Source organism: Urocampus carinirostris, chromosome 2, assembly GCF_059441175.1.
Source record: "Urocampus carinirostris isolate Australia breed hairy pipefish chromosome 2, RoL_Ucar_1.0, whole genome shotgun sequence".
In the NCBI taxonomy this organism is placed as follows: domain Eukaryota; kingdom Metazoa; phylum Chordata; class Actinopteri; order Syngnathiformes; family Syngnathidae; genus Urocampus; species Urocampus carinirostris.
Window position 1 is genome coordinate 35,000,008 of NC_142350.1, and position 26,642 is coordinate 35,026,649.

The following is a 26,642-nucleotide window of genomic DNA, read 5'->3' on the forward strand; positions in this document are numbered from 1 at the left end:
GATATTCATTTAAATAGTCTACAAAGACAATGTATGTAGTGTTTTTTTTGGACACACTTGACTGTTTGGTGTTTTAAAAAATAGTCATTTAGAATTTGAAGCCTGCACCATGTTCAGAACCGTGGCGACAAAGGCCTGTTTACCACTGAGTTGCTTCATGATTCCTTTTATTCCACTCAAATTTGAAGCATTGAAGTTGGTACTCTTGTTGTGTTCCAGCTTGATCTACCACTGGAGTTGCTTAGTCAGGATCTCTGTAATTTTATTGTGGCTTCCAAATGAGCCACAATTTCAATGGGAGTGAGTCCTGTACCGCAGGCCAGTCTGGTAATCACACTTGTTTACAACTAACGCAAGTCTTTGGAAAAAGCGACTGCTCGGTTGGCAGCATGTTGTACTGTGCGAACCTTTCCGACATCATGACGTCCTTACATAGCTGCTAGTTACCGATGGTATTGACACTGACAGTTCCACACCATCACAGATTCCAGTTTGGGATCTCTGAGTTGATAACCTGTTCTTATCCTTGTTACCACAACCTATTTTCTACATTAAAGAGCAATGAAAAAAAGAGTGGGACTTGTCAAACCAGAGCACAATGATCTACTTTTGATTAATCTCAGATGAGCACTAGGGCTGTGTATTGATGAGGTTTTAGCTATTCGGATTCCTTATCGATCGCAACTTATAAATTCTTACTGCAGAAAAATGAGTACTATGTGACTACAGATATAGTACAAAAGGCTTTATTAATATAAAAATAATTTAAAGATGGGCTGGACTGTTGGACAAGGGGACTCTGTACCTGCGGCTGCACACTGGCTACCTGCAGCCTGATTCTGACTGCCTATCAGGGCACGTTTATTTTTATATTGGAAAAATTTCGCGGCACACCACTAATCAAAAATGGTATAAAATGACACTGAACTTGTATGTTTAATTACAATATAATTTATAATACCCCATGTTTTTACAGCACATACACTTGACAATGACAAAAGATTTGCAGAAAACGATTCATAAATCCATCCATCCATCCATTATCTGCACCGCTTTATCCTCAGTAGGGTTGCGGGGGTGCTGGGGCCCACTCCAGCTATCTTTGGGCAGCGTGCAGGGGACACCCTGAACTGGTTGCCAGCCAATCGCAGGGCACACAGGGACAGACAACTCACTTGCTCATTCACACCTAGGGACAATTTGGACCGGCCAATTAACCTGTCAAGCATGTTTTTGGAATGTGGGAGGAAACCGGAGTGCCCGGAGGAAACCCAAGCAAGCACGGGGAGAAATGCCAAACTCCACACAGGGGGTTTGATCTCACGACCTCAGAACTGTGCCGCACACGCGCTAACCACTGCCACACCGTGCTGCATGATTCATAAACATTTTATACAATTTTAAATTTGAAAAAGTGACATTGGGTAATTTCTTACGGCACACCTGACAATCTCTCACGGCACACTAGTGTGCCGCGGCACAGTGGTTGAAAATCACTGATCTTGATAAAAAAATGTATACAGAAGTGAGAGCTGGATACACACAGTGGCGCTCATTTAACCTCATGTCACGGCAAAAAACTTAGCTAACGTAGCTAGCTAGCTGTTAGCAGGCTAGCTAGGTTGTTCACCTGCTGTGTGGCTACACTGTCTCACTGTCTCAAACATGGTGCGTTATTTTGAGTTTAATGCCATGTTGTCCAGCTAAGTGTTTGTGCATGTTGGTAGTGTTACCCCCTTTCGCTGAGATTGCTTTTTGGCAGATATAGCATATTCCTGCTGCAGGAATCCTGCATCGTTGTTTGGAGTGAAATACAGCCACACCTTTGTTCGTTTACTGCGACATCTCTGCAGCTGATATGATAGGTCGAGCAGCAACAACAAATAGCACGTGGAACGACATCACCTGAATCTGCATGGGGGTGCGGGATCGATAGTGGAACCGAAATTGAGTTTTCCCACGGATTCCAAGGAATCGGTCAACTGTGGAACCTGTTCCAAATTAGAACTGGTTATCGATGCGCAGCCCTAATGAGCACTACTCTGAAGAAATCGGTAGTGTTTCTGGGTTTCGGTAAACTCATGGGCATGCTATGCTTTGAACATGAGTCTTAATGAGAAAAGGATTTTTCGTAGTGCCTCACACGACAATCCTGTTTACACGATAACACTGGTTTCCATTCATTCATCTTCAGAACCAGTTGTACTCTCTATAGTCGAAGGGGTGCTAGAGCCCATCTGAGCTGACTTAAAGCAGTGGGCAGGGACACTCAGGGGCATTCACAGAGATAGACAATTCCTCCACACGTTCATTCTCAGCGACTCTCGAATATGATATGCCATGCGTGTTTTTGGAAATTGGGAGGAAACCAGTGTGCTGTGAGAAAACCCATGAAAATTCCACACAGGGAGACCGGTAGTTCTTATTGAACCCAGTTCACTCAAACTATGAGGCGGACGTGCTAAGTACTGGTTTTCAAAGAAGTGCTATTCCAATGGAAGATCACACAGTTTCACTGTTGGTTTTCTCATTGAAACTAAAAGATCATAATTATTTCTTGAACTCATCTGTAAGTTACTTATTTGTTTATTTTATTTAGGCATTACTGTGCTTTTATTTAATCTTCGAAATTAATATGACTTTGACTGAAGTTCAGTATGACACACACAGTGCAGAGATCCAGATGTCCTAAAATGGGCTGAGCCTGTGTATCTTGTATCCCCTTAAATACTTTTTAATCGAACAAAACAAAAAAGATATAATAAAACTTTAACTTAGGTTAAAAAATATAACAAAAATCGACTTACAGCAAAATTATTGACCAAAATTGATAACCAGTATTACTCCCTGAGCCATGGAGACCACAAATGATAAGAAGTATTTTATACTATTCCATCCAGGCATTATATATTATGCAGTGTCCCTTTAAAAAGATGAGGGTTTTTTTCAGAAGGAAATTAATTCTATTGCTATGTGGTATCTATATTGATGATGATATAGCAATACATGTATTTTTATATCAGTTTGAAAGAAATATGGTATCCATCTGCCTGGCAACCATTTGAGGGTGTCCCCTGCCCACTGCCCGAGGACAGCTGATATAGGCTCCAGCACCGCAGTGACCCTACTGAGGATAAGCGGTGCAGATAATGGATGGATGGATGGTATCCATTCTCCTCGAAATACATACAATGAAACTACATAACCAGAAATCAATTGTGTTGTATGCATTCTATATGTGTCTTAAATTAATCCCCCTTTCATCAATCCTCAAATGTCATAACATAAGCTAGAGTCAATGAGGGCAGTAGGTTTGGAACAGATGGGTGCTTAGTTATACACATCAAACACTTCATGTGCTTCTCTTCTCTGCTGGTCTGTCCATAGCAGCAAAACAAATGCTACAGCTCCAATATTGAGTGCATAAAATAAAAACATTACATTAGGTGAGAGCTGCTGGGCTGAGAGCTGGGAATGACAGATGGATGTTTGCGGGAACATGTTGCAGCATAACAAACCCGCTACCACCTTGGCACAACTTGGAGAAATTCAGGTTAGCATGAGTGAGCAAGCGACACTAACACAGGCGCGTTTTTGAAGCCCTCAACAAAATGCTTGGATTTCAAACACATGCCTCACCACGAATGGCCCGACATACAGCTTCTAAACAGCGCTGCAGGCGATAGCTAGCTTGAGCCAGGCCAGAGTTTCCTACTGTCGAACGTTTTGCATAACGCACAGCTCTGCACTACAAGAGGTACGGGTGGAAGGGTTACATTAAAAATATAATCCCATACAGTTCCTATTGACCTGTTAAAAAATGTCACCAGTAACATAATGAACACCATAATATTGCATTAATGTAACTTGATTACTTTTAATTAATTTTGTGATACTCTAATATCAAATACGTTAATAAAAGACAGTAAACTATAAATACATTGACATAATTTTGTTAAAGATATATGAACAATGTAACCATGAAAAATAAAGGAAACCAAGATCATGTACAATGCCAAGAAATAGTGTTACCCTTCCTGATTTCTGTGTTTTTTTGCATATTTACTACTCACAATTTTAACATTACACAGAGTCCACCCAAAGAAATACAAAATTCTGTTTGAAATGTTGGTTTCATTTTTTAAGGCACAAAAAAATCAAAAAAATATCTTGTCCTTGTCAAGAACCGGAACAGGATCAGGACCCAAATGCGTGACCTTCTCACACAAGCCTTTTATTTTACGGGAAATGGGGAGTCACGCACGTTAGGCAGCGGTCTGGCGTGGAAAGACAGGAAGCCAGAGACAGACGAGATCGATTCCAATTGCCCAAGCAGATATCGGACAGATGGGGTCGATACCGGACAGGAGGGGATAGACAGGATTGATAATAAAACAGGATATCGAAATTACACAGGAGAAACTAGACTTGGATCAAACATGGAGGCACGCATGGATGCTGCAGCTCGTTGCTCTTCAGCTAATCATCTATTTATTACCGTCCTCTTGTCTTTTTTGCTTTCTTTTCTGGACACATGCATGGCCAATAATACTTAAAGTCGGGAGGAACTTATTCAATTGGGTGGGCGTCTAAATTTCGACTTTTCGGGCACTTTTTATACCACCTTTGATATCCCGAACGAGATACAAAAGGATCCGGGATCTCCGTGGTTGGCCACCCCACTTACGAAGCGACGGAGATGGCGTAGGGACCGAAAACAGAAGCGGGGTGGTCGTGCGTGGAAGTGTGTGAAGCTAAAGGAGCTACATCGGCGAAACGGCAGAGAAGGACACGAAGATGTGCCTAATTCCACCATTATTTCTTCATCAATCTTTCCGGTCAACCGACGCCTGACACTCAACCGACGCCTGAGACTCAACACGCCCGAACGGCGACATCTTGTGACGATTTCTACAAAGACTTCAGCTAAGTTAAACGATTCAGCAAGGCTAAAATTTGGTCTTTTAAATATTAGATCGATTGCTCCTAAAGCTTTACTTGTTGATAATATTATTCGTGATTACAAACTTAACTTGATTGGTATATGTGAAACTTGGTTGAGACCGGATGAGTTTTTACCGTTAAATGAAGCTTCTCCTCAAGACGCTCTTTGAAGAAGGGTGGCGGTGTCGCGCTAATTTCTGAAAAAATACTCAAACTTACTCCTCGTACCTCTAATAATTATAAGGCGTTCAAGGCTCTTGTTATGCGGTCCTTCCTATTGTCAATTTATGTAGTAACTATTTATCGCGCACCAGGACCATACTCAGTTTTCTTAGATTAATTCTCTGAACTGTTGTCAGACCTAGTGACCTATGCAGACATATTAATAATTATGGGGGATTTTAACATTCATATGAACTCCTCACTCAGTTCACTTACTGTTGCGTTTCGGTCTCTAATTGATTTGCCGACTCATACAGATGGAAACACACTAGACTTGGTTCTGACTCGGAGTTTCAACCTCAAACATGACGGTGTTACCGTGTACTACCGTTATTGCTGATCATTATTTAGTTACATTTGGGGTGCTAGCTAAATATAGTATTAAAAAAGTTGAAGGATCTAGCGAACGCAATATAAGCAATGGCACAGTTTCTGAGCTCTCTAAACTTCTTTTAGGAACAGTTGTGTCCTTTCCTTTATACAAAGGCTCTATCGACTCACTCACGAATTAGTTTAATGCTACCCTGGCTAGTGTCCTGGATTCAGTAGCGCCCATACGGCTTAAATCACGACCTAAAAGACGCACGCCTTGGTTAACTGTTGAAACTAGATCCCTTAAACAAGAATGCAGGAAATCTGAAAGAAAATAGCGCGCAACCAAGCTTGAGGTTTTCCGTCAAACCTGGTGTGACTGCTTGCTAAAGTATAAAGCAGCCCTTGCCTCTGCAAAATCGGCCTACCTTTCGAAGGTGATTGCGTCACAAAAGAATAACCCCAAAATCCTGTTCGACGCTGTAGCATCGCTAACAAGGCAACAGATTATCCCAGATAGTTCTACCCATTCAGCCCATGACTTTAAACTTTAAATAAGAAGATTCAATGCATACAGGAAGAAATATCTAAAGACAGAGTTAATACATCACATATTAAAGGGCTGAAATCTATAGATACACGACATGGTGGCTGTCCAGGGAATTTGTCCCGATTTAGTGATCTGTCACTCGATAATCTTAAACAGGTGGTGAATACGGCCAAACCGACGATTTGCCTGTTCGACCCGCCTCCGGGTTCCCTTATTAAATGTATTTTTGGGGTCCTTGGACCGTCAGTTCTAAATATTATAAACATATCACTCTCCCCAGGTGTAGTTCCAGCGGCTTTTAAGTCTGCAGTTATTGAACCTACACTAAAACGACCCAACCTGGATCAGAAAGCTTATGTAATTATAGACCTGTGTCAAACCCAACGGTTCTTTCTAAAGTACTTGAAAAAGTAGTGGCACAGCAGCTGAATGATTTTATATCCAAGAACAATCTTTTTGAATCAATGCTATCAGGATTCAGGGCTAACACTCTACTGAGACAGCTCTGATTAAGGTAACCAATGATCTTCTAATGGCAATGGACTCTGGCGCTTCATCACTTTTGTTGCTGCTGGACCTTAGTGCTGCTTTTGACACAGTGGACCATAATATCTTACTAGAACGGTTGGAAAAATGGATTGGTCTCTCAGGAACCGTCCTCTCATGGTTCAGTTCCTACCTCTCAGATAGGACGCACTGTGTTAAATATGGCGAAATGACATCCGAGCCCTTAATGTTACCTGTGGTGTTCCGCAGGGTTCAGTACTTGGCCCCCTTCTTTTCGGCATTTACATGCTTCCATTAGGTGATATTATTCGCAAGTATAATATCAGTTTCCACTGCTGCGCAGATGACACTCAACTATATCTTCTGTTGGAAGAATCTGCCACACTAAATTGTGGAAATTTGGAGGCCTGCCTCACTGAGATAAAAGAGTGGATGTCACTCAATTTCTTGCGTCTTAACTCTGAAAAGGCCAAAATGTTAGTTATTGGTCCATCTAAATGCCGTGACTTATTCTCAAAAACTGCTGTGAACATTGACAAATGTCACATCACACAGAGTGACTCAGTTCAAAATTTAGATCTGTCTGTTCAAACACATGTGAAAAAAATTACTAGAACCGCTTTCTTCCATCTTCGCAACATTGCTGAAATTCATCCTATGCTGTCTCAGTCGGATGCGGTGATTATAATTTACGCGTTTGTTACATCCCGTCTCGTTTACTGTAATGCACTACTCTTCGGTCTACCAAAGTCCAAAATCAAGAGCTTTCAGCTGGAACAAAATGCTGCAGCAAGGCTTTTAACTAGGACAAGAAAGTCCGATCACATTACGCCGATTTTAGCTAACCTACATTGGCTCCCCGTTAGCCTAAGATGTGATTTCAAGGTTCTCTTGGTATTATACAAAATCATACATGGACTTGCTCCCTCATATCTTTCAGATTTAATTTTCCCCTATGTTCCGGTCTGGAGCCTTCACTCTGAAAATGCTGATCTACTAGTGATCCCAAGAGCCAAGAAGAGATCCGCAGGTTCGAGAGCGTTCTCCGTTCGGGCCCCAGTGCTGTGAGATGCTCTTTCCCCTGAGATTCGATCTGCAACCTCAGTGGAAATGTTTGAATCTAAGCTTAAAACACACTTCTACTCTATAGCATATGAATAACCTATATTTTTTTGTTGACAATATCTCTGCACTATTTGTAATTGCATCATCCATTGCAGCCTGGTCATCCTGGAAGGGGGATTACCTCATGTGCGGTCCCTCCTCAAGGTTTCTTCATTTTCCTCATGTTGAGGTTTTTGAGTTTTTCCTTGCCCACATGTTGGTTTCAGATCAGGGGATGGTGTAATAATAGTCTGAAATGAGTCTGTGCAATAACCTGTGCAGCCCTTTGAGACTCTTTGTGATTAAGGGCTATACAAATAAAAATGACTTGAAAATGAGAGCACTGAGCTTTAAATAGACGGAAAGCCAATCTGTCAATGAGCCGCAGCTGGCGCCACACGGGCAGGGCCAATTGGGCGCCATGGCAACCGTGACAGTCCTATGTGAAAAGAAATGGCCCCTCTGAACCAAATACCAAGTTGGGCCACCTTTGGCAGCGATAACGAGTTAAAACAAGGAAATAGAGGTAATTAAGAAAAATTAAAGTGGACATTATTTGCACATGTTGAGTAAAATAAATGCAAATTCTCAACCTACAGTTTTTCAAAAAATACAAGTTTAAATGATGGTTTGCTTATTATTCAAATCAATATTGTTGTATTTGAAATCTCTTTTTTTTACCACTAGTGTGCAATTAATACACACTGACTCTCTTTTTAGGAATAGTAGAACCAAGGATAAGAAAAGAGTCGTCGACTCACTCCATAACAGAATGAAACTTCATGGCTCACGACAGAGGCGTTAAAACCAGGAATACGACACCAATACTGCTTTATTTCATTTTTAGAGAGTAATATTTCTGAGGGAGCAAAGTTAAGGGCAACACAGCACATTCTAACTCATATCTCTTTACTTATGATAAATGTCGACATTTTAGGCCATAATCTTGGGATATTATTACATTGAAATCGATGCAGAGATGTGTGAAAACTTGGGACGCAAATATGTTTGGCCAATTTACGAATCTTGCGGGGTTCGTTGACCACATTTATTGTTGTGGTGTTTTATAACAATCTCCATCAGATTTCAAAGATTTTTTTTTTTTAAATTACCTGGGACAAGCAGAATAGAAACATTTTTCTTTCTCTTGCAATTCGGCTGGCCTTTTCTCAGCTCTTTTTCAATCTTATGAAATGATTAAACACACACAAACACACACTTCCTTCCTTCCTTGCTTCCTTCCGACTGACCGACCGTATTTACCGACCGTACTTACCTACCTACCTACCTACTAACCTACGTACCTACCTAACTACCTACCAATCTAGCCCACACACCCACATACCCACCTACCTACCTACCCACCTACCTACTCAGATACCCACCTACTCACTTACTTACTTACCCACCTACCGTACCTACTTACTGTACCTACCCACGTACCCACCTGCAAACCTGCCTACCTACCTACCTATCCACCTATTTACTATACTTACCTACCCACCTACCCACCCACCTACCCACCTACCGTACCTACGTATTGTACGTACCCACCTACAAACCTACCTACCCACCTACCTACTGTACCTACCATACCTACCTACCTATTTACCCACGTACTCACCTACCTACCTACTGCACTATATAGTGGCATCTAGTGGTCAAAAAATACACACTGTCACCCAGGGGTCAGGAATCTTTTTGACCCGAAGAGCCATAAAAGCAAAAAAATATATATATTTTTTAAATTAAGGAAGCCACACCCAATATTTAAGGGACAAAATTGTAGGAAATCGCAAAACCCGCTCCCCAGACAAAATCTAATTATCTTGCACACTTTATTTAACTGTATGACATTCAATGATTAGATCAAATCTATGAAATAGTAATAATTCAGCCACTCCAGCAGCTCCCGTGTTATTTTCGATTGTTCTCAGTTATTTTCGATTGTTCTCAGCTTAGGGATGCTGCTGGAAAAGTGAATTTCCCTTCGGGGATGAATAAAGTATCTATCTATCTATCTATCTATCTATCTATCTAATTCCACAGCCTGTGTCCCATATAAATGTACCACTTAAAATTTGTCTCTTGTCTTTAGTTACTTAAGAGTGTTAAAGCTCATTTGGACCCTCGATTATGTCGTAAATAATAGTTTCGAAACAGGGTGTTGAGTATTGATGTCAATATGAAAATGTAGTATCGAAATGTGCTAAAACCTCCACATATAAAACAAACCTTTAAGCCTATGGTTGTGAAGTCATAAAAATCATTTAAAAGAATATTGTTTAAAGCAGGGGTCAGGAAGCTATGGCTGGTGATCCATATATGGCTATTTTCTTGAGTATGCATGGTTCGAGGACAAAAGTCAATCCTTGCAAATTTCATTTCAAAAATGCATGATCAACGTTATTTTAGTGCAGGAGAACCCGGAGCCAAGACTAAAAAAATCTTTGTGCTGTCCAGTGTATATATACCAGCTCAGTAGCCTAGATGGTAAGGCGCCCGCTTTGAGACTGGGAGGTCGGTGGTTCGCGCCCCGGCCGAGTCATTCCTAAGACTTAAAAAGTGGTCGGCGGCGCCCTCTGTTGGCTGCGGCTGCATCGGCTCGCTACAACGGGTCAGGTGCAATCGACATTTCGTTCTGTGTACATTGTTACACAGAATGACAATACAAGGAAATTATTATTATTATTATTATTATATAGAAGACAGTTTGAACACAAAAAAAAAACTTGTTTTGCCTGTACATAGCGAAGGAATTCTTTGAAAGATCATTAAACAATCTATGTTCATTGTTCAGACACTTTATGATGAAACGCCACTTAACTATTTCTAAATATCCGGAAGCTCTACAAAGCATCAAAGCAATTTGATTGGGTGAGCAGTGCGGATGGGTGGAGCTATGCAAAGAGCGCAAGCACCCTCTCCTGTCTCTCGCCCTGCTCTACCTGCGCCAAATGTAAATACGTCAAGATCCTCGTTTGCAGAATTTTGTGACACTTTGAAAAAATAACTTTGCTCACACCTTGAATCCAGTATTTATGATGAAAATGACGGTCCAAGTGAGCCTTAAGACACTTAAGTAACTTCGGGAGGTAGACAATTTTTAGGTGGCATTATTACTGTTTCATAGATTTGATCAAATCATCAAATGGCACTCTGTGAAATAAAATGTGCTAAAAAAAAAGGTTTTGTCTGGAGAGCGGGTTTGTTGAATTTTGTCTCAAAATATATAACGCGGTTCCCCCCCCCAAAGAAAAATCAAAAGTCAAAAGGGTTCCCATTCCGACCCCTGGTTTAAAGCATCACGATAATTTTTAAACACAGTTTTTTTGAAGCTGTGATGATTTCATTTGGCAAACATTCATGTGTGGAGTTTGCATGTTCTCCACATGCTTGCGTGGGTCTCCTCCGGGCACTCCGGTCTCCACCCACATTCCAAAAACATGCATGTCAGGTTAATCGGCCAGTCCAAATTGTCCCTAGGTATGAATGTGCAAGTGAGTTATTTGTCTCTGTGTGCCCTGTGACTGGCATGCAACCAGTTCAGGGTGTCCCCTGCCCACTGCCCGAAGATAGCTTTGATGGGCTCCTGCACCCCTGTGACCCTACTGAGGATAAGAGGAGCAAATAATGGATGGATGGATAGATTTCATCTGGTTTGCATTATGACCAGACTAGACCTAAGATCTTGGGACCCGGACCCGAAGCCGACCCGAATTTCAGGGTTCGGGTTCAGGCTTAAAGTGTCAATCATTAAGCCGGGCCTGCCGGGCTTCTCTCTCGCCGTTTTCTTTAGTTTTTTTAGTTCCCCTTTTTTGAGGATCTCCACAGCATACACTTACTTTTACTCAAGTAAGTATTCAGATAAAGAAAATGCTTACCAATTATGATATTGGTGTGCCTCAAAATCACAAAATCTAAAGAATTTTTCCTCCTCGATGTTGGGGTAAAAGTTGCGCCGCTTCCTCCTTTCATCTCCCTCATGTCTGACGTAATTTCTACTTCTTACCAATAGCTTACAAGCTTTATAAACTTTGTTCCTGCTTCTCAGTGGCATTTTGTTCAGTTTCACTTTTACTTTAGTTCACTGCACGTCACCAAAACGCGCTCTTCGGCGCTGAACCGTTCAGTTTGGCTCCGCGCTTGCGGAGCACACTTGATTTGAGGGACTCGGCCCCAAGTGAACCCCAAACTGCGTAGTTCAGCCAAAACTCACAGTTCAGGGCTGAATTACGCACTGCCGGAGTAAAGCTTCGTGTTTACTGTGGCCGCAAATAAAAGCTTCAGGTTTATTTTGGGGTCTTGTTTATTAAATGAAGTTAATCCGTCAGATATCCGGGTTCAGGTTTCTCTACCCACGACTCGTGTCGGGTCGGGCTGAATTTTTTAGGCCCGACCTTACCTCTAGATCAGATGGATACAATCCGAATGAGGAATATCAAAACATTTTGCTTTTCTTTTCGTCCTTGTAGCAAAACTGCTTTGATATGACTTGCACTCCAGTACATTTACGCGTGTATGTGCGAGTCTCATTAGTTAAGGGGCGCAGTCGTCGCAATGGCTGGTTCATGAAATCTCTCAAAGCACACATTGGACATGGCAGGCTTGGAAACCCCTACTGTTCTTGTAATTAATGTGCCTACTTCGTGCCCATGTGAGGAGCCACTGTGGATGAGAATCTAAGCCTAAAATGCACTCGCCTCACATAAGCAGTGTGAATGTGTTGGTTAATGAGTGTTGGGTGTGTGCACGTGCGAGTATTTGCAACAGGGTCTGTGCGAGCGTTTGTTCAAGCCTGGGTGGTAGATTTTTCTACACTGTTAAAGGACAGAGAGCTGTGGCTGGGGTGAGCCCCCCGACTGGGTGAGAAAAAGGGGGGAGAGATTAATGAGCGATCAAGATGATGATGACTAAAGGGGGGGGCTGAGCTTCTTCCAAAAGACTCCTTCCATGATTGATAATCAGTGCTGGGCACATTACTTTAAAATAGTATTTAGTTGTAGTTACTCACTACTTCTTCCAAAAAGTAACTGAGTTTGTACTTTACAGTAAAAGTAACTAGTCGCCAGCGAAAGTAACTTTTCCGTTATTTGAAAAAATAAATTGTTGTATGTCAAATAATTTGAAATTTTCCAAGCAGTATACTAGTCGGTTGAATCGAGAAGAACAGACAGGAAGTAGACCATTCGACTTATGTAAAACGGTAGATACGAACGTTTTTTTGGGGATGTCGAAAAATATCTGGACATTGCTGTAAGTTAGATTTTGTATTGTGTGCACCTTTTCCTGAGTAGAAGACAGTACTGTAGTTCTTCTTTCCGCCGCTACTGGCATGTGGTGGCACTATAAGAGGTCACCCAGAATCCACCCTGAATAGAAATCCGGCTTCCTCTTCCTAGTTCGTGTGTAAACATTCTATACTGTATCTCCAGTGCGCTAAGAACTTTGACATTTTTATTGCATAATATCTCGTGCATCTATTCAATATGGTTGGTGCAAAGTGTAAAGAGGAGGCGAGCCGTTTCTTTTAAAATGAAAGTGGAATAAGGAAGTTTGATGTGGTTGAGAAAATGGTTGGATCGCTTATTTTTGCCCATTTTCTACCACAGAGGAGGAAGGCACCTAACTTTTGAAGTTCATCTTCCAAAAGTAAGTTAAACTTAACTTTATTTATTTTTATAGAGCATATTATTTTATGAAATGTTTATTTTTTAGTAAAAAACAATACAGGTTACTTATACAAGCCTTAAACATACCTATATAAACCTTAAACATACAAAATATAGCACTGAAGCAACATACGAACAAATTCAACATACAAACGATCTCGTTCGTAAGTAGGGCAGCGTCTGTATTGTATCTCATCAGCAACCAATTTATCCTATACTTGAAGTGCAACAAATAGAAACAGTAAACAATATAATACATTGACTATATAAATTGAGTTTAATAAATGAAATTTAACTCTCACTACCTAAGACAACTGATGAAGTAGACATAGCCCACTCTACATTGAGTAATTAGTTTACAGCAAATAAAACAATATAAATTGAGTTTCACTGTGTAGAATACATCACAATCTGAAGACATCTGCTCAAGTAGACATATGCTACTGTACTACAAGTATTTTCACTCAACAAGGTAAACAGTTCAACAATATAAAATGTGTTTAACGACCTGAGAAAACTGGTCAAGTAGAAATAAGCAACTGCACTTCAAATATTTTGTTCACAACAAAAATTAACAATAAAAAAAATATTTCGACCTCTCTAAGTGCCCCCCCTCCCTCTCTCTCCCTTGGTCTCTATCCTACCCCACTCTCTATTCCTCTCTTTCTCTCTCTTTGTCTATGATCGCTAACATGACTTCTCCCAATGAGGAGAGAGCAGCAGTTTTTGGACATTTCGTGCTTTAAGACACAGGAACCTCTGCGAAAGAATCCTACTATAGTTCCCCCAAATCATACACTAATTCCAAACAACTCTTCTGCTACATTCATGAAGCAGTTTATCATGATGATTGGGAAAAGACACCGGTCCACTTTTGAAAAACATAAATTTGCTATGATCATGACCAATTTTAAGAGCAGCATCATAAAAACAAATGCTTGAGGAAAAAAACATACTCCTGGATGAGGTCAAGTCATGATTATTTGTATAGCCCTTCATTACAAGAAGCCTCAAAGGGCTGCACAGACCTCAGCCCATTATTACACCATCCCCTGATTGCAACCTCCACGAAGGCAAGGAAAAACCTCAGGATGAGGAAAATAATAAATCTTGAGAAGGGGACATTAGGTAATCCCCCATCCAGGATAACATGACTACAATAGATGTTGCAAGGGCACCAACGAACAATACATGGACATCATCGACATGAAGGGCGCAGTTTCCACTACAGTGTACAGTCAAAGTGTCACACCAACATACCCCATTTTGGCTGTATGTTGTTAAGGAATCCTTTATATGGAAGCTCATTAAATAATGTATGACACTTTATGATGAAAACCCACACAACAAACTGTAAACATCCAAAAAAGCCCGCCAAGTCAATCGATAAATATGACTAAATCTGTATGATACAATTTCCAAGACTTTAGAAAATTGGATTTTGGACATTTGAATGCCAATTAAAGCCTAAATTTAAGAATGATGAATTCAATGCCTTTTAAGACTATTTAAGGATCCGTGGGAATCCTGTATTAACTCAGTTACTTTTTGGAAAAGGTAGTGATTAACTACAACTATAACTCCTGTCAATGAGACCCACACGCACACATGCAAACCCCAATCGGTGGTCATGAGGCCCAGCCAGAGGCGGTCAGCACCGCAGCACACTGTCGGCCTGTCTTCTAAAATTGTTTTGTCTTCAATCAAGTTCGCGGGCCCAGTTTGTCATGCAAATGCAGCCCAAGCTTGGCTTCCTTTGTTGGCTTGACAGATTAGCGAGTGTTAGCGTGCATGTGTATGGTGCAAGTTTTTTTTTTTCTTATACGTTTTTCATTTTCCCGCCTCTCCGGGACATTAACGTGCGCGTGGTGGTGTATCTTTCAGCTCCTACCTTTGGTATCTGCTCCACCATTATCAAGCTGTGAAACGTCCTTACTGAACTTTAGTCGTATGTGTATATAGCAAGGGGTCTCAAACTAGCTAGGGTATGGGATATGGAAAGGCAAATCAGGTTTTCCACGCCCAACTTATGAATGAATGAATGAATAAAAACTTTATTCGAACATTAAAATAAAAAACAGAACAAAAACAATAACTCAACAACAAAATAATATTACATAATATGTTCGAAAAGGGGTAGTAAGAAGCAAATTGCTTATATTCCCTACCCCTTCATCTTCCCTCTTAAATACACCAATGATATAACAACAATAGAAATAATATTAATAATAACAGTTACGATATAACAATAGCAACAATAACACAAAGTTAAACATAGTAGACGCACTATTTCCAAACTCTCGTATCACCCATTTTCTTCATCTCTGTATTCCCCCAGTAATGTTTTTTTGTATTTAAATTAGAACAAGTGAATAGTTGGACATTTTTTGATCTTGTCTTGTAAATTGTTCCAAATTTTGACTCCACACACAGACACACACATACTTTTCCTGGTGGTTCTCACCTTTGGGATTATGAATTTACTACAGGCCCTTAAGTTATAATTTCCCTCTTTCCGAATGAATAATTTATGGATGTTTTCTGGCACTATGTTTTTGTTGACTTTAAATAGCAGTTGTGTAGTGAAACATTTTACTAAATCATCCAATTTTAATCATTTGGACTGCAGGACTTAAGTGTGTCATATTTGGTGCCTCCTAGTGTTTTAAAGAAAAAACTTAAAAAATAAATAAACATTGATTTGAATACCAGGCGAAAATACATGAACTGGTGCTGTGGATAGTAAATTCGCCTAATAAGCGGCCTGATGGACGCCACCAGGAAATGGTGCCCCCCATACGACCCTAGTGGTTGAGGAAGACAACCAACTACCCCATCATATCATGTTAATTTTTATGAAAAAATCAATTCTTTTACACCGTGGAATCCCCATTTAGGTCAGCGGCATGTTTTTTCTGGAATCCTGCCGTCATGCTGTGCTGTGTAATCACTGGCCCTCGCTTGTACCAGACAACACAGTATCATCTAGTGATCAAATATTACCCATAAGATCAATATAGCATCCATAATTGATATTAAAAATTAATCAATCAATCGGTAGTAAATGAATACATAATTCTCGTGGGCTGTGCTTACATTCAACCAGGGGTCAAAAACTCAATTTACCTGGGGGCCACTAAAGCTAGTCTTGGGTTTTCCTTCAAAAACGGAAAAAAGCTTTTTAAAGTCCTTGAAACAGTCAGACACAGGTGAGGTTCTATATGACTTGGATATTAAGTATTAAGCGTTATCTTTTCGCTAATTTGCTATTTATACATTTGCATTTTTACCATCACACTCACCAGTTTAATGTCATCATCACAGAATCACGTAAAAAAAGTCTTATACTGTAGATTTAATATATATATTTTTGATTATTTCTTCTTGTCCTCATAATCAGGTGTTATGCCGTTTAATCCATTTTGAAGAAAGGGGAATAATCGAAGGCAGCACGGCGGCGCGGTGGTTAGTGTGTGTGCGGCACAGTTCTGAGGTCATAGGTTAAAATCCAGCTACCAACCTTCCTGTGCGGAGTTTGCATGTTCTCCCCGTGCTTGCGTGGGTTTCCCCCGGGCACTCCGGTTTCCTCCCACATTCCAAAAACATGCATGTCAGGTTAATTGGCCGGTCAAAAAAAGAATTGTCCATAGGTGTGAATGAGCGAGCGAATTGTCTGTCCCTGTGTGCCCTGCGACTGGCTGGCAACCAGTTCAGGGTATCCCCTGCCCACTGCCCAGAGATGGCTGGGATGGGCTCCAGCACCCCCGCGACCCTACTGAGGATAAGTGGTGAAGATAATGGATGGATGGAATAATCGAAAATTCTATGTTGTAAAAACAAATTGAAAAGAGAAGAAGTGAAAAAGAAAGCAAAAAAAGGATATACTCAAGTTATTTACAAGTCTGTCTTGGTCTTCAACCCTCTCTATCAGCCGTGTTTTAATCCGACCAGGGATTAAAACGTTACTATATGTCTGTGTTGTTTTCATTTGAGGTGCATTCCGGACATTTTTGAATTGGTTTTGGTGAGATTTTTGTTGTTTTAACAGAACAGCAGCGCTTTTTCACGAAACCCCCTGAGTCAAATGAAAATGCTACCAAAGCCAGCTACGAGGTCACAACGCTGATCGTCAAGCACTGCAATCCTTTCACAGAAGGTACATTTATTAAAGACTTCAAAGAATGCCAAGCTAAATAGTTGGCACTCACACATTTTCAGTTTAGTCAAGTTAAGTCATTATTTGTCATTTAATTGTATTGCCCCTAATCACAAAGAGTCTCAAAAGAGCTGCACAGACTATTGCAATCTACAGACTATTATTACACCATCCCCTGATCTAAGACCTACCTGAGGGCAAGAAAAAACTCAAATACCTCAACATGAGGAAAATGAAGAAACCTTGAGAAGGGACCACACAGTATTTTACCTTCTTTTTTTGTAGTTTTAAAATATTTTAATTATATATTTTAATTATATCTCCTGTCATTCTCAGTGTCAATGTGTTTTTAATTAAAATGTAAAGTTTATTCTTATGTTGTCTCCTTTCTCTTTTCCCTCATGTTATTGTTTTTTTTTCCTTATGTTTCTTTTTATCCATTTTTGTTTTCCATGTATTTTTTCCATGTTTGTTGTGTACTTTGAACATTATTTGCGCTACATTCAAATTGGTCAAAAATGTCATAGTTTTTCATGTATTTGTCAGTGAAAACAACATCCAACAACTCTCCCTTATCTATCTTTTTTTTTTTTTTTTTTTTTTTTTTTTTAGTATCTGGCCTCTCGTTCCCCTACCCAGCCATCCATCTGTTTATGTGTGGCGGAGCATTACAGGCCCGTCAGAGTCAATAGTGTCCCAGTAGGCGGCACGGGTCAGCTCATAAATCTTTTCCTCTCTGCAGTAGGGTGTCATGAACGGTTTTTATTCATTCATTTATTTATTTATTTCCTTCTTCTCTTAGCTCAGTGGGATGAGGCAGAATGGGCAAGTGCACGTCCGGGATCGTAAGGGGAAAGCCCACCGTTGACATTTTATCAACATGTGGTAAACTTGCAGCATAAAGGGATTTCAAAGAGGAGATACAATACACACATTTTTATTTAGCGTAAATTCTGCCACTTTTTTCTACACTTTAAACGCCACAATTTAATGCAGTGGAGTCAAGTCAAGTAAAGTTAAGTTTATTTGTATAGCCCATAATCACAAGAAGTCTTAAAGGGCTGTAGAGACAATACACAGCCGACATGAAATATAGGTAATGACAGAGTTTTTTAAAAATCCCTGAGGAAAAAGTATTCGCTTGAAAAGATAGAAAAACATATTTAGATGTAAAAAAAACCCAAAATATATATTGAACCTCCGCACCGTGGGGCTGCAGGCTAACCACCCAGCCGCCATGCCACCTTAAAATATATGAATAAATGGAAATTAAATAAAATATAAAATGTATGAATATATCTCATTCGCTGCACCGCTTTATCCTCAGTAGGGTCGAGGGGGTGCTGGAGCCCATCCCAGCAATCATCAGGCAGTGGGCAGGGGACATCCTGAACTGGTTGCCAGCCAATCACAGGACAGACTGGGACAGACAGCTCGCTCATTCACACCTAGGGACAATTTAGACCGGTCAATCCACCTGAAATGCATGTCTTTGGAATGTGGGAGGAAACCGGAGTGCCCAGAGGAAACCCACGCAAGCACAGGGAGAACATATAAACTCTGCACAGTAAGTCCGGTAGCTGGATTTGAACCCACACAGGAGGTTCCCAAGACCTTAAAACTGTGCCGCACACGCGCTAACCACTGCGCAGCCGTGCTGCCCTGTATGAATATATATTCTTTTAAATAAAGAAATGTATATCTAAAACAAATAAATATCTATTTATTTTAAACTTATTTAATCCAAAAAATGTTAAATATGTAAATCAATATGTAAATGTATACCCAAAGAAAATGTGAATATATAATTATTCAGGATATTTATCCAAAAGACGTACTGTATAGTATATATTCTTTTAGCATGATATAAATATGGGACATTTTTTACGTCAACTTCTAACTCATTCCATAAAAGAACAGCTTGGTTAATTTAATTCTTAATTTTTTTTAGTGGCAGTACGGAGGTTACCAGCGAGCTGCTCTTTTTCACAATGCATGCGCGCTGAATACAAAATATCGCGGTGATGTCTGGAAACATTTATGATAATTTTTGAGACAAATCAGTCTATGTTTTTGCCAACATAGTTAATTAATTTCATGACAGGAGCAGAACAGGAGTTTTGACAGTATTTTATTCAATATTTACGACGATATTTTAAAATTTTCACCCACAAATCAACTTGCTAATCTGACTTTTGCACTACTGGCAGTTTTTTTTTATAGCTTGCCACTCCTTGCACATTGCTCTCTGCACTATTGTAATTACAGCGTTATTGTTACAGTGTTAATGTTACTGTGTACCTGACTTGTTAACCTGACTGCCCATTTTGCACATCTGGTTAGCTACTCTTCTTGCACTATCGGCACTATGGTAAAATACTACACGTAGCCAAAATACAATACAACATTATTTATATCTGTACATTCAAGGAAACTGTGGGGGTCAGATGCATTGACATTTCGTTCTGTATACACGTGTACTAGAATGACAATAAAGTAGATCTGAATCTGAATCTGAATCTGAACTTATACATCAGAATTGAAGAACAATGGAGGTAATCTGTCAAAAAAATCGGTATCATCAGCGTCAATGTCAAGTCGTTGAAGTTTCTGCAAGGAACGAAATCAAACAAATGACATTTGTCCCGTACCGCAGCAACTACCAATCAAAACATCAAAGACGCCTTTCATATCTGTGTTGCAATCTGGCACTGTTCTCAACAGTATATTTGCACTGCCTCCGTGGTCTAGAAATATTGAACTCACATTTTAACTTTAACAAATTCTCTACGCGATTGGAGCCAGTTGTGTAAAATTGACCTAAATCAGTTTAGTGATCTGGGTGTTTAAGCCTGCAACTTTAAATACGGTGCGGCCTGCACATATATAAAATTTTGTTCTCAAATATGAGAATGTGGCTGTGTAGTCCAGAGTTTATGGTGTATTGTTTGTCAGCTTACAAGTGGCTGGTAACCAGTTAATGGTGTACCATACCTGTCAACATGTACGGTTTTGCCGTACAAAGGACTTTTTTATGCATTTTTAGACGAGTACGACGTACAAGGAAATCTGTACGGAAAAACGCAAATTTGTCAATCGCATGCGTCTGCCGCCTGGGAATTTCCCATCATGTATCATTCCGGAAAAAAAACTATATGGGGTACGATTATTTTGTATTTTGTACGGGAAAATACGACAGTTTGTACGGGCATGGTGTACCCTATTTCCCTCAACTCCGTGTCAACGTAATCGGCTCTGGGGCCGCATGCAGTTTTTTGGCTCTCCCTTGTGCCTCGCTGGCACCTTGTTGGAAAATTAAATGGTTTCTGACACAAACTTTTTTAACATTTTCCAAACATTTTTTTCTTTTAGGTCCAATATGGCTCTTTCAACATTTTGGGTCGCCAACCCCTGATATAGTAAGTCCTGTATCAAATGATGTCAGTGACCTAACCTTTACCAAAAATATTATTCAATATCGCAGCTCACTGTGACTGAATTATATATCTATTACAAAGTTACTCTCGCCAAACAGATGTTTGATTGGCTTGAATGGGTGCAAGTGGAAACAGCTTTGCAGGGTGCAAAGTGGAAATTTCTGGAAATTCAACCATGGCCCTGAGAACGCTGATTCATTGCATCTTTTCTCCCGGTCTGCCGTTCCTGATTGGACCTCATTGGCCCGATTTCCTCAGGTCTTTTGTTTGCCTCTTTTCCTGCCATCAAGTCTGACGTTCTTGAACATCCTCTCTTCCTTCCGCTCTCTTCTCTGGCCATTCACTCCCGGCAAAGCTCTCTTCCTTCGCTACTTCTCTCCTGGCACTCCTAGCGATGATTCATTGTGGAGAACGGAATTTGGTCAGTATGCACCGGCTGAATATTTTAACACTGATTTGTCACTGTCTGGAGATTATGATTTAAACTTGGTTTGCTTTCGCCAAACATAAATCTGATTCTTACTGGAGACAATGGACGATACTACTGTCGGTTGTCCTTTAGTAGTCGGTTAAAAAACAAGACTAGAAATTATATTACATTATATTATATTATGTATTTCTAATGAGTTACACCATATAATTTGAGACAAAGTTAAACAAAATTTCAATACCTTATAAAAGCTACGTCTACTGTGTGACCATTGATGATTTCATAAAATGTATGAAAATAATAAAAATGCCAGAGCCAGTGTTCCATATCAACAAATATTCCACTCAAATTTTGTATCAAAAATATATTTATTTGCATAAACAGCTCAAATATTTGCTTTTTTTATATAATTATTGTCACATTCGCCTCCAAGTGTGTGGAGAGTGGGCAGTTCAGCAACCTCCCTCCAGTTGGGTTCCAGATCCTGACAATTGTAGGTATTTTTAAAAATCTATTTTGCATAATATGGGGCTCACCTAGAGGAAGCTTATATGATTGTCCGCCAACTTGCTGCTACGGGTACCCACGAAAACAAAATACCTTGTAAATGGCTTTGTAAAAAGAATAGAAGAAAAATGAATCTATCTATCTATATATCTATCTATCTAGACTATTATATCAATCCCAATTTCAGTGCATGTGGCTTATAGGCTCAAAATTTACAAAGTAAGGCTTCTGGGAGTGTCTTGAGCTAGGTTTGGTGTCAAAGCACCCCCAGTAAATACCAACAAAATTGATAAACATCTGCTCCCGTGTACAAGATGCTCTAGAGCTGCATGCGGCCATACTGCTCTTTGGCACTCTCTTGGAGCTTTTTCAACAAACCACGGCCCCAACAACCTCGCTCAAATAAAATGACTGGCAACGCCAAGCCCGGCAACGCTCGGCCATAATTTTTTTCTCCTATAATTGCATGCAAAACTATTATTTTGAGATTTGAAAGCATATAAATAATAAAAGGTTTTGTCAATCAACTGTAATAAATAATGATAGAAATAATATTACAAATGTGAAAAATAATATGCCAGTGGCAAAAGAAAATATTAACTATAGAGAGGATTATTTTACTTATGGTACCACAGGGTCCAGTCTCTGTGTGTTGTGCGAGACTGAGCATGTGTTCATGTTTCAAATGTACAACAGTGTTAGAAGTGTTCTATTTTCACGACTCACCTTTTAGTTTTTTATTTTGGCCCAACAGACGGGACAAGAGAGTTGCGCTTGTGGGGAAAAAAAACAAAAAACAGGTGCTGGATCAGACAGAATGAGTGGGAGGAAAAATGACCTAGTTTCCAAAAACACTCATCTACTCCAACAGCACCACGAGCACTCTGGAGAACAAATCACGCAATGTACTTCCGCCGTCATTTATCGAAAGGACTTAGTTTTACTCCCTCTTTTATCCTAACGTTGTTCGTCCTGGTTAGTATTTCCACTTTTGCACGCTTTTTGATGTGTCCTAATTCTAGCTGAGAGGCGCTTGGCAGGATGGAGATGAGTGTGTGCGTTTATTTGGTTGCTGTGTCATGCTGCACTGCTGGAAGGGCACCGAGTCCCTGACTGCTGTCTGAATTTGGGCATGCAAGCTCCTCTCCTTTAATATCGCTCACAATTAACAGGACCACACAGCTAAATTTAAGTTTTTAACTATGGCATTTTTTGAGACTGATAACAGGACAAGTAGGAACCAAGCATTGATACTATGAGCAACTCTGATACATCAAATTCCTCTAAATTAAAAATTAAATTAATCTAAATAAAATTAAACACAGAATGCAGATTGTTTGTAATGTGTAAATACGCTGATCACTTTACATATGAGCTACTCTAGTTACAAAAAATTCAAGATACGTGTCGTCTTTCGAGCAAATCTTTCTCGACATACGAAAGAAATACACCTCAGTTAGCATCCGCGGGCTTCCTCAATGGTAAGTGCTCATATTACACTCACATATTATTTAATTAATATCATCTTATTTATCTTATTACTGTACATTCATGTTCAATCACAATTTGAATGTGTTTTAATGATCATGTTTTATAGCTATTTAGGGTTACCCTGGATGACTTTGGGAGGCCGGGAACGTATTGATTGGTTTTCAGATATTTCTTCTGATTAAAATGTGTTCGATATACAAGAGATTCAGCATACGATCTCGATCTGGCAACACATCAATCTTGTATGGAAAGGAGCCATTATATTAACACAGCTCACACAATACAGCTAGCTTGTAAAATTGTGTTTTTGGTTAGAATCAAATCTGTCAAAAGCATAGTAAAATAATTTCTCCTGCTCTCGTAGACCAAATAAATGGTTAACTTACAAACAAAGCCATTTCCACAGAGGAAATAGCAGAAAATTTGCAGTCAGGTGGAGAAAATGCTATATAACATTCGTTTCCAGAAAATTCCATGGAATTAAGATGATTTGTTTTGAGTGTGCCATCTAACTTTCTTTCAAAATATCACCAAAACCGCTACCTTGAAATAAGGCTTGGTATTGCTTGATCAGACATGAAAACAAAAATTAAGCTTCGCGTCCTTCATTACCTGACTTTTTATGTTTTCATATGAACGTCATAGAATCTCTTTAATTTCCTTGTATTCATTAATTGATATTACAGCAAATGAGATGCCAGCCAGTCTGTGAGACTCGCAACAGCTTCCAACTACCTGCTTCATGTTGTCATGCACATCCTCTTGAAACAGTATACTTTCAAAATAAAATTGGGTTAGATATGTGTTCTGTGTCAGGACCCGACCGGAGACGGGACCCACTTGTGTGACGTTTCTCACAGTTTTATCGGGAAGAAGGGAAAGGAGGGCACTCACGACCCGGTGATCGCTGGTCGCGGGGAGCAGGTCGCTCTGAACGCGGGAGTGGCACTTTCGTGGCGAGCGATACCGGTGTCGAGAGCGGAAAAAACGGGTCAGTAGCCGGGACAGGAGAGCAAAAAACAGGGTCGAGATTTAATGTTGTGTTTTAAAGGATTAAAAAGTGCTTAATTTGTTGGTATCGTGCTTTTAAATGCTTAAAATTGTTTTTCACGGGTAACAATAAAAATGACACGGTTACTCAAATAATGAATATTTTGAAAAATTCTAATCTAGGAAGTATCCATACAATTAATCATAAGAATAATTGCCAATCAATTCGATTTTGCATCTGGAAAAGTGTTGTTCAGACACAAAGCCAACAATTTCAGTACACTGAGTCAAATGGTTATTTCCTGTAGCTTGAGCGACGTAAGTAGCAACAGCTGGCACATTGCTCCACAATAACCCGTGTGGAACCAGCTTTATGTGAGCATCTCGGAGCTTGATTCTCATTTTGGAAATCAATGCATTTTCTAATTTGGTTTTGCTAAATACAAAGTAGAATCACAATTATTACCACTGATCTTTTGACTCTTTTTGATACATGTTGCAATAAATGAGGATTTTTCTGGTCTGTTGGTTTTGGAGAATAGACACTTGGTGAGACATGAGGCAAGGAGGCAGAAAAACTAGGGTTTCTTAACCCATCCATCCATCCATCCATTATCTGCACCGCTTATCCTCAGTAGGGTCACAGGGGTTCTGGAGCCCATCCCAGCTATCTTCGGGCAGTGGGCAGGGGACACCCTGAACGGGTTGCCAGCCAGTTGCAGGGCACACAGGGACAGACAATTCGCTCGCTCATTCACACCTAGGGACAATTTGGACCGGCCAATTAACCTGACCTGCATGTTTTTGGAATCTGGGAGGAAACCGGAGTGCCCGGAGGAAACCCCTCGCAAGCACGGGGAGAACATTCAAAGTCCACAGAGGAGGTTCGATCTCATGACCTCAGAAGTGTGCCGCACACGCGCTAAGCACTACGCCGCCATGCTGCCCGGTTTCTTAACCAATCACAACATTTTTACATGACTAGTGAGGAAGGTTACCCCATTTGCATAGCATTTGGGAAAAACACTGTTGGATGTGACATCGTTGCGTTTTCAAAAACGACGATTTTACTCTTGTGACTCAGCAAAATGTACCATCGTTGTTTTCTCCTCGCCCAAATAGTGAACTTCATTGCTGTCCCATGTGTCCAGAAGGTGTGCTTGGAAGTGGCTTCCCAAAAGCAAAGACTTACACTATATAAGGTTGGATACAACTTTGACATCCACTATATATGGATGGTATCATTTTCGCCATGGTATAGAAAGGGAGTCAGTCAGATATTGTTGTATTAGTTTTTTGCAGCAAAAAAATATCCACGCTTTCATCCGAAAGTCATTGTTATCCAAATTAGACCAGTTAATCATTTCATTGTTGTGGTGTAATAAACGTGCCCGCACAAGGAAGACTACTCGTCAGTTTCCCAAGTCCCTTGGCGGTTTAACTTTGCCAGATCTTCGCAGGTATTACTGGGCAAGCAATATTAACAAGCTTCTTTTCTGGAATGTTGAAATACCCTCCTAATAAACGGCCCTCCTGGGCCAACATGGAACTTTCTTCCACCTCATCCAATTTATGGTCAATATTGGGCTCTCAACTCCCTCCACTTACAAACAGAGCACTTCAACAATATGGAATCAATTCAGAAAACAATTTGGACTCCACTGCTCGTTTAGACTTGCCCCTGTCTACATGAATTACTCATTCCTACCCCCCTGCTCTGATCATGCTTTTGAATCATGGTCAAACAGTGTCCCGAGGACCCTCGACAGACTGTATATTGGCAGAGTATTTCCCTCATTTGCTATCCTCTAAGAAAAGTTTTGACTCCCCCTGCTCTTATTTATTTATTTATTCACCCAAAACTAATTTCCTTTCATTTTCGATGGTCTCCAAAATATTGCTAGACACAACACAAAAATACACAATCTCGAAACATCACTCTATTTTTTAAGGTCTGTCTGGAACAAAGATCTCAAAATCACAATTTCTGATAAGCAAAGGGACGAAATACTAAATATTGTCCACTCTTCATCTATTTGTGCCAGAGAAGACCTCCTCCAATGTAAGATCATGCACAGAAGACATCCCACCAACGCAAAACTAGCAAGAATATTGCAGGACAGGCTAGACACTTGCAACACGTGTAAACAGTCAGCAGCTGATTACCTGCATATGTTTTGACCTTGTCTCAAACTTAATGACTTTTGGCTTTCAATTTATCATCCATTACGTGAAGTCCCCGGCTTCTCAATTCACCCAGACCTACTCATTGTCCTGCCACCAGTGCACTCATTTTCTTTTCCACCCTACTTGCAAGGAG

The 26,642-nt window shown here is 40.1% G+C and overlaps 1 protein-coding gene and 1 long non-coding RNA gene across 5 annotated transcripts in view; one reads left to right on the plus strand and one right to left on the minus strand.

The window, feature by feature from the left end:
* Positions 1-17,832, plus strand: part of LOC148371737 (uncharacterized) — a 52,780-nt gene extending 34,948 nt beyond the window's left edge. Inside the window, exons 4-5 of one of the 2 annotated variants that reach the window (XR_015849490.1) lie at positions 13,252-13,291; positions 17,360-17,832. This is a non-coding gene — a long non-coding RNA (uncharacterized LOC148371737). The remainder of the gene's footprint in view (positions 1-13,251; positions 13,292-17,359) is intronic. The other variant, XR_015849489.1, reaches the window with a different exon arrangement.
* LOC148371736 (low-density lipoprotein receptor class A domain-containing protein 4-like) overlaps positions 1-26,642 on the minus strand; it is a 270,745-nt gene that overhangs the window by 89,064 nt on the left and 155,039 nt on the right. The window lies entirely within an intron of this gene.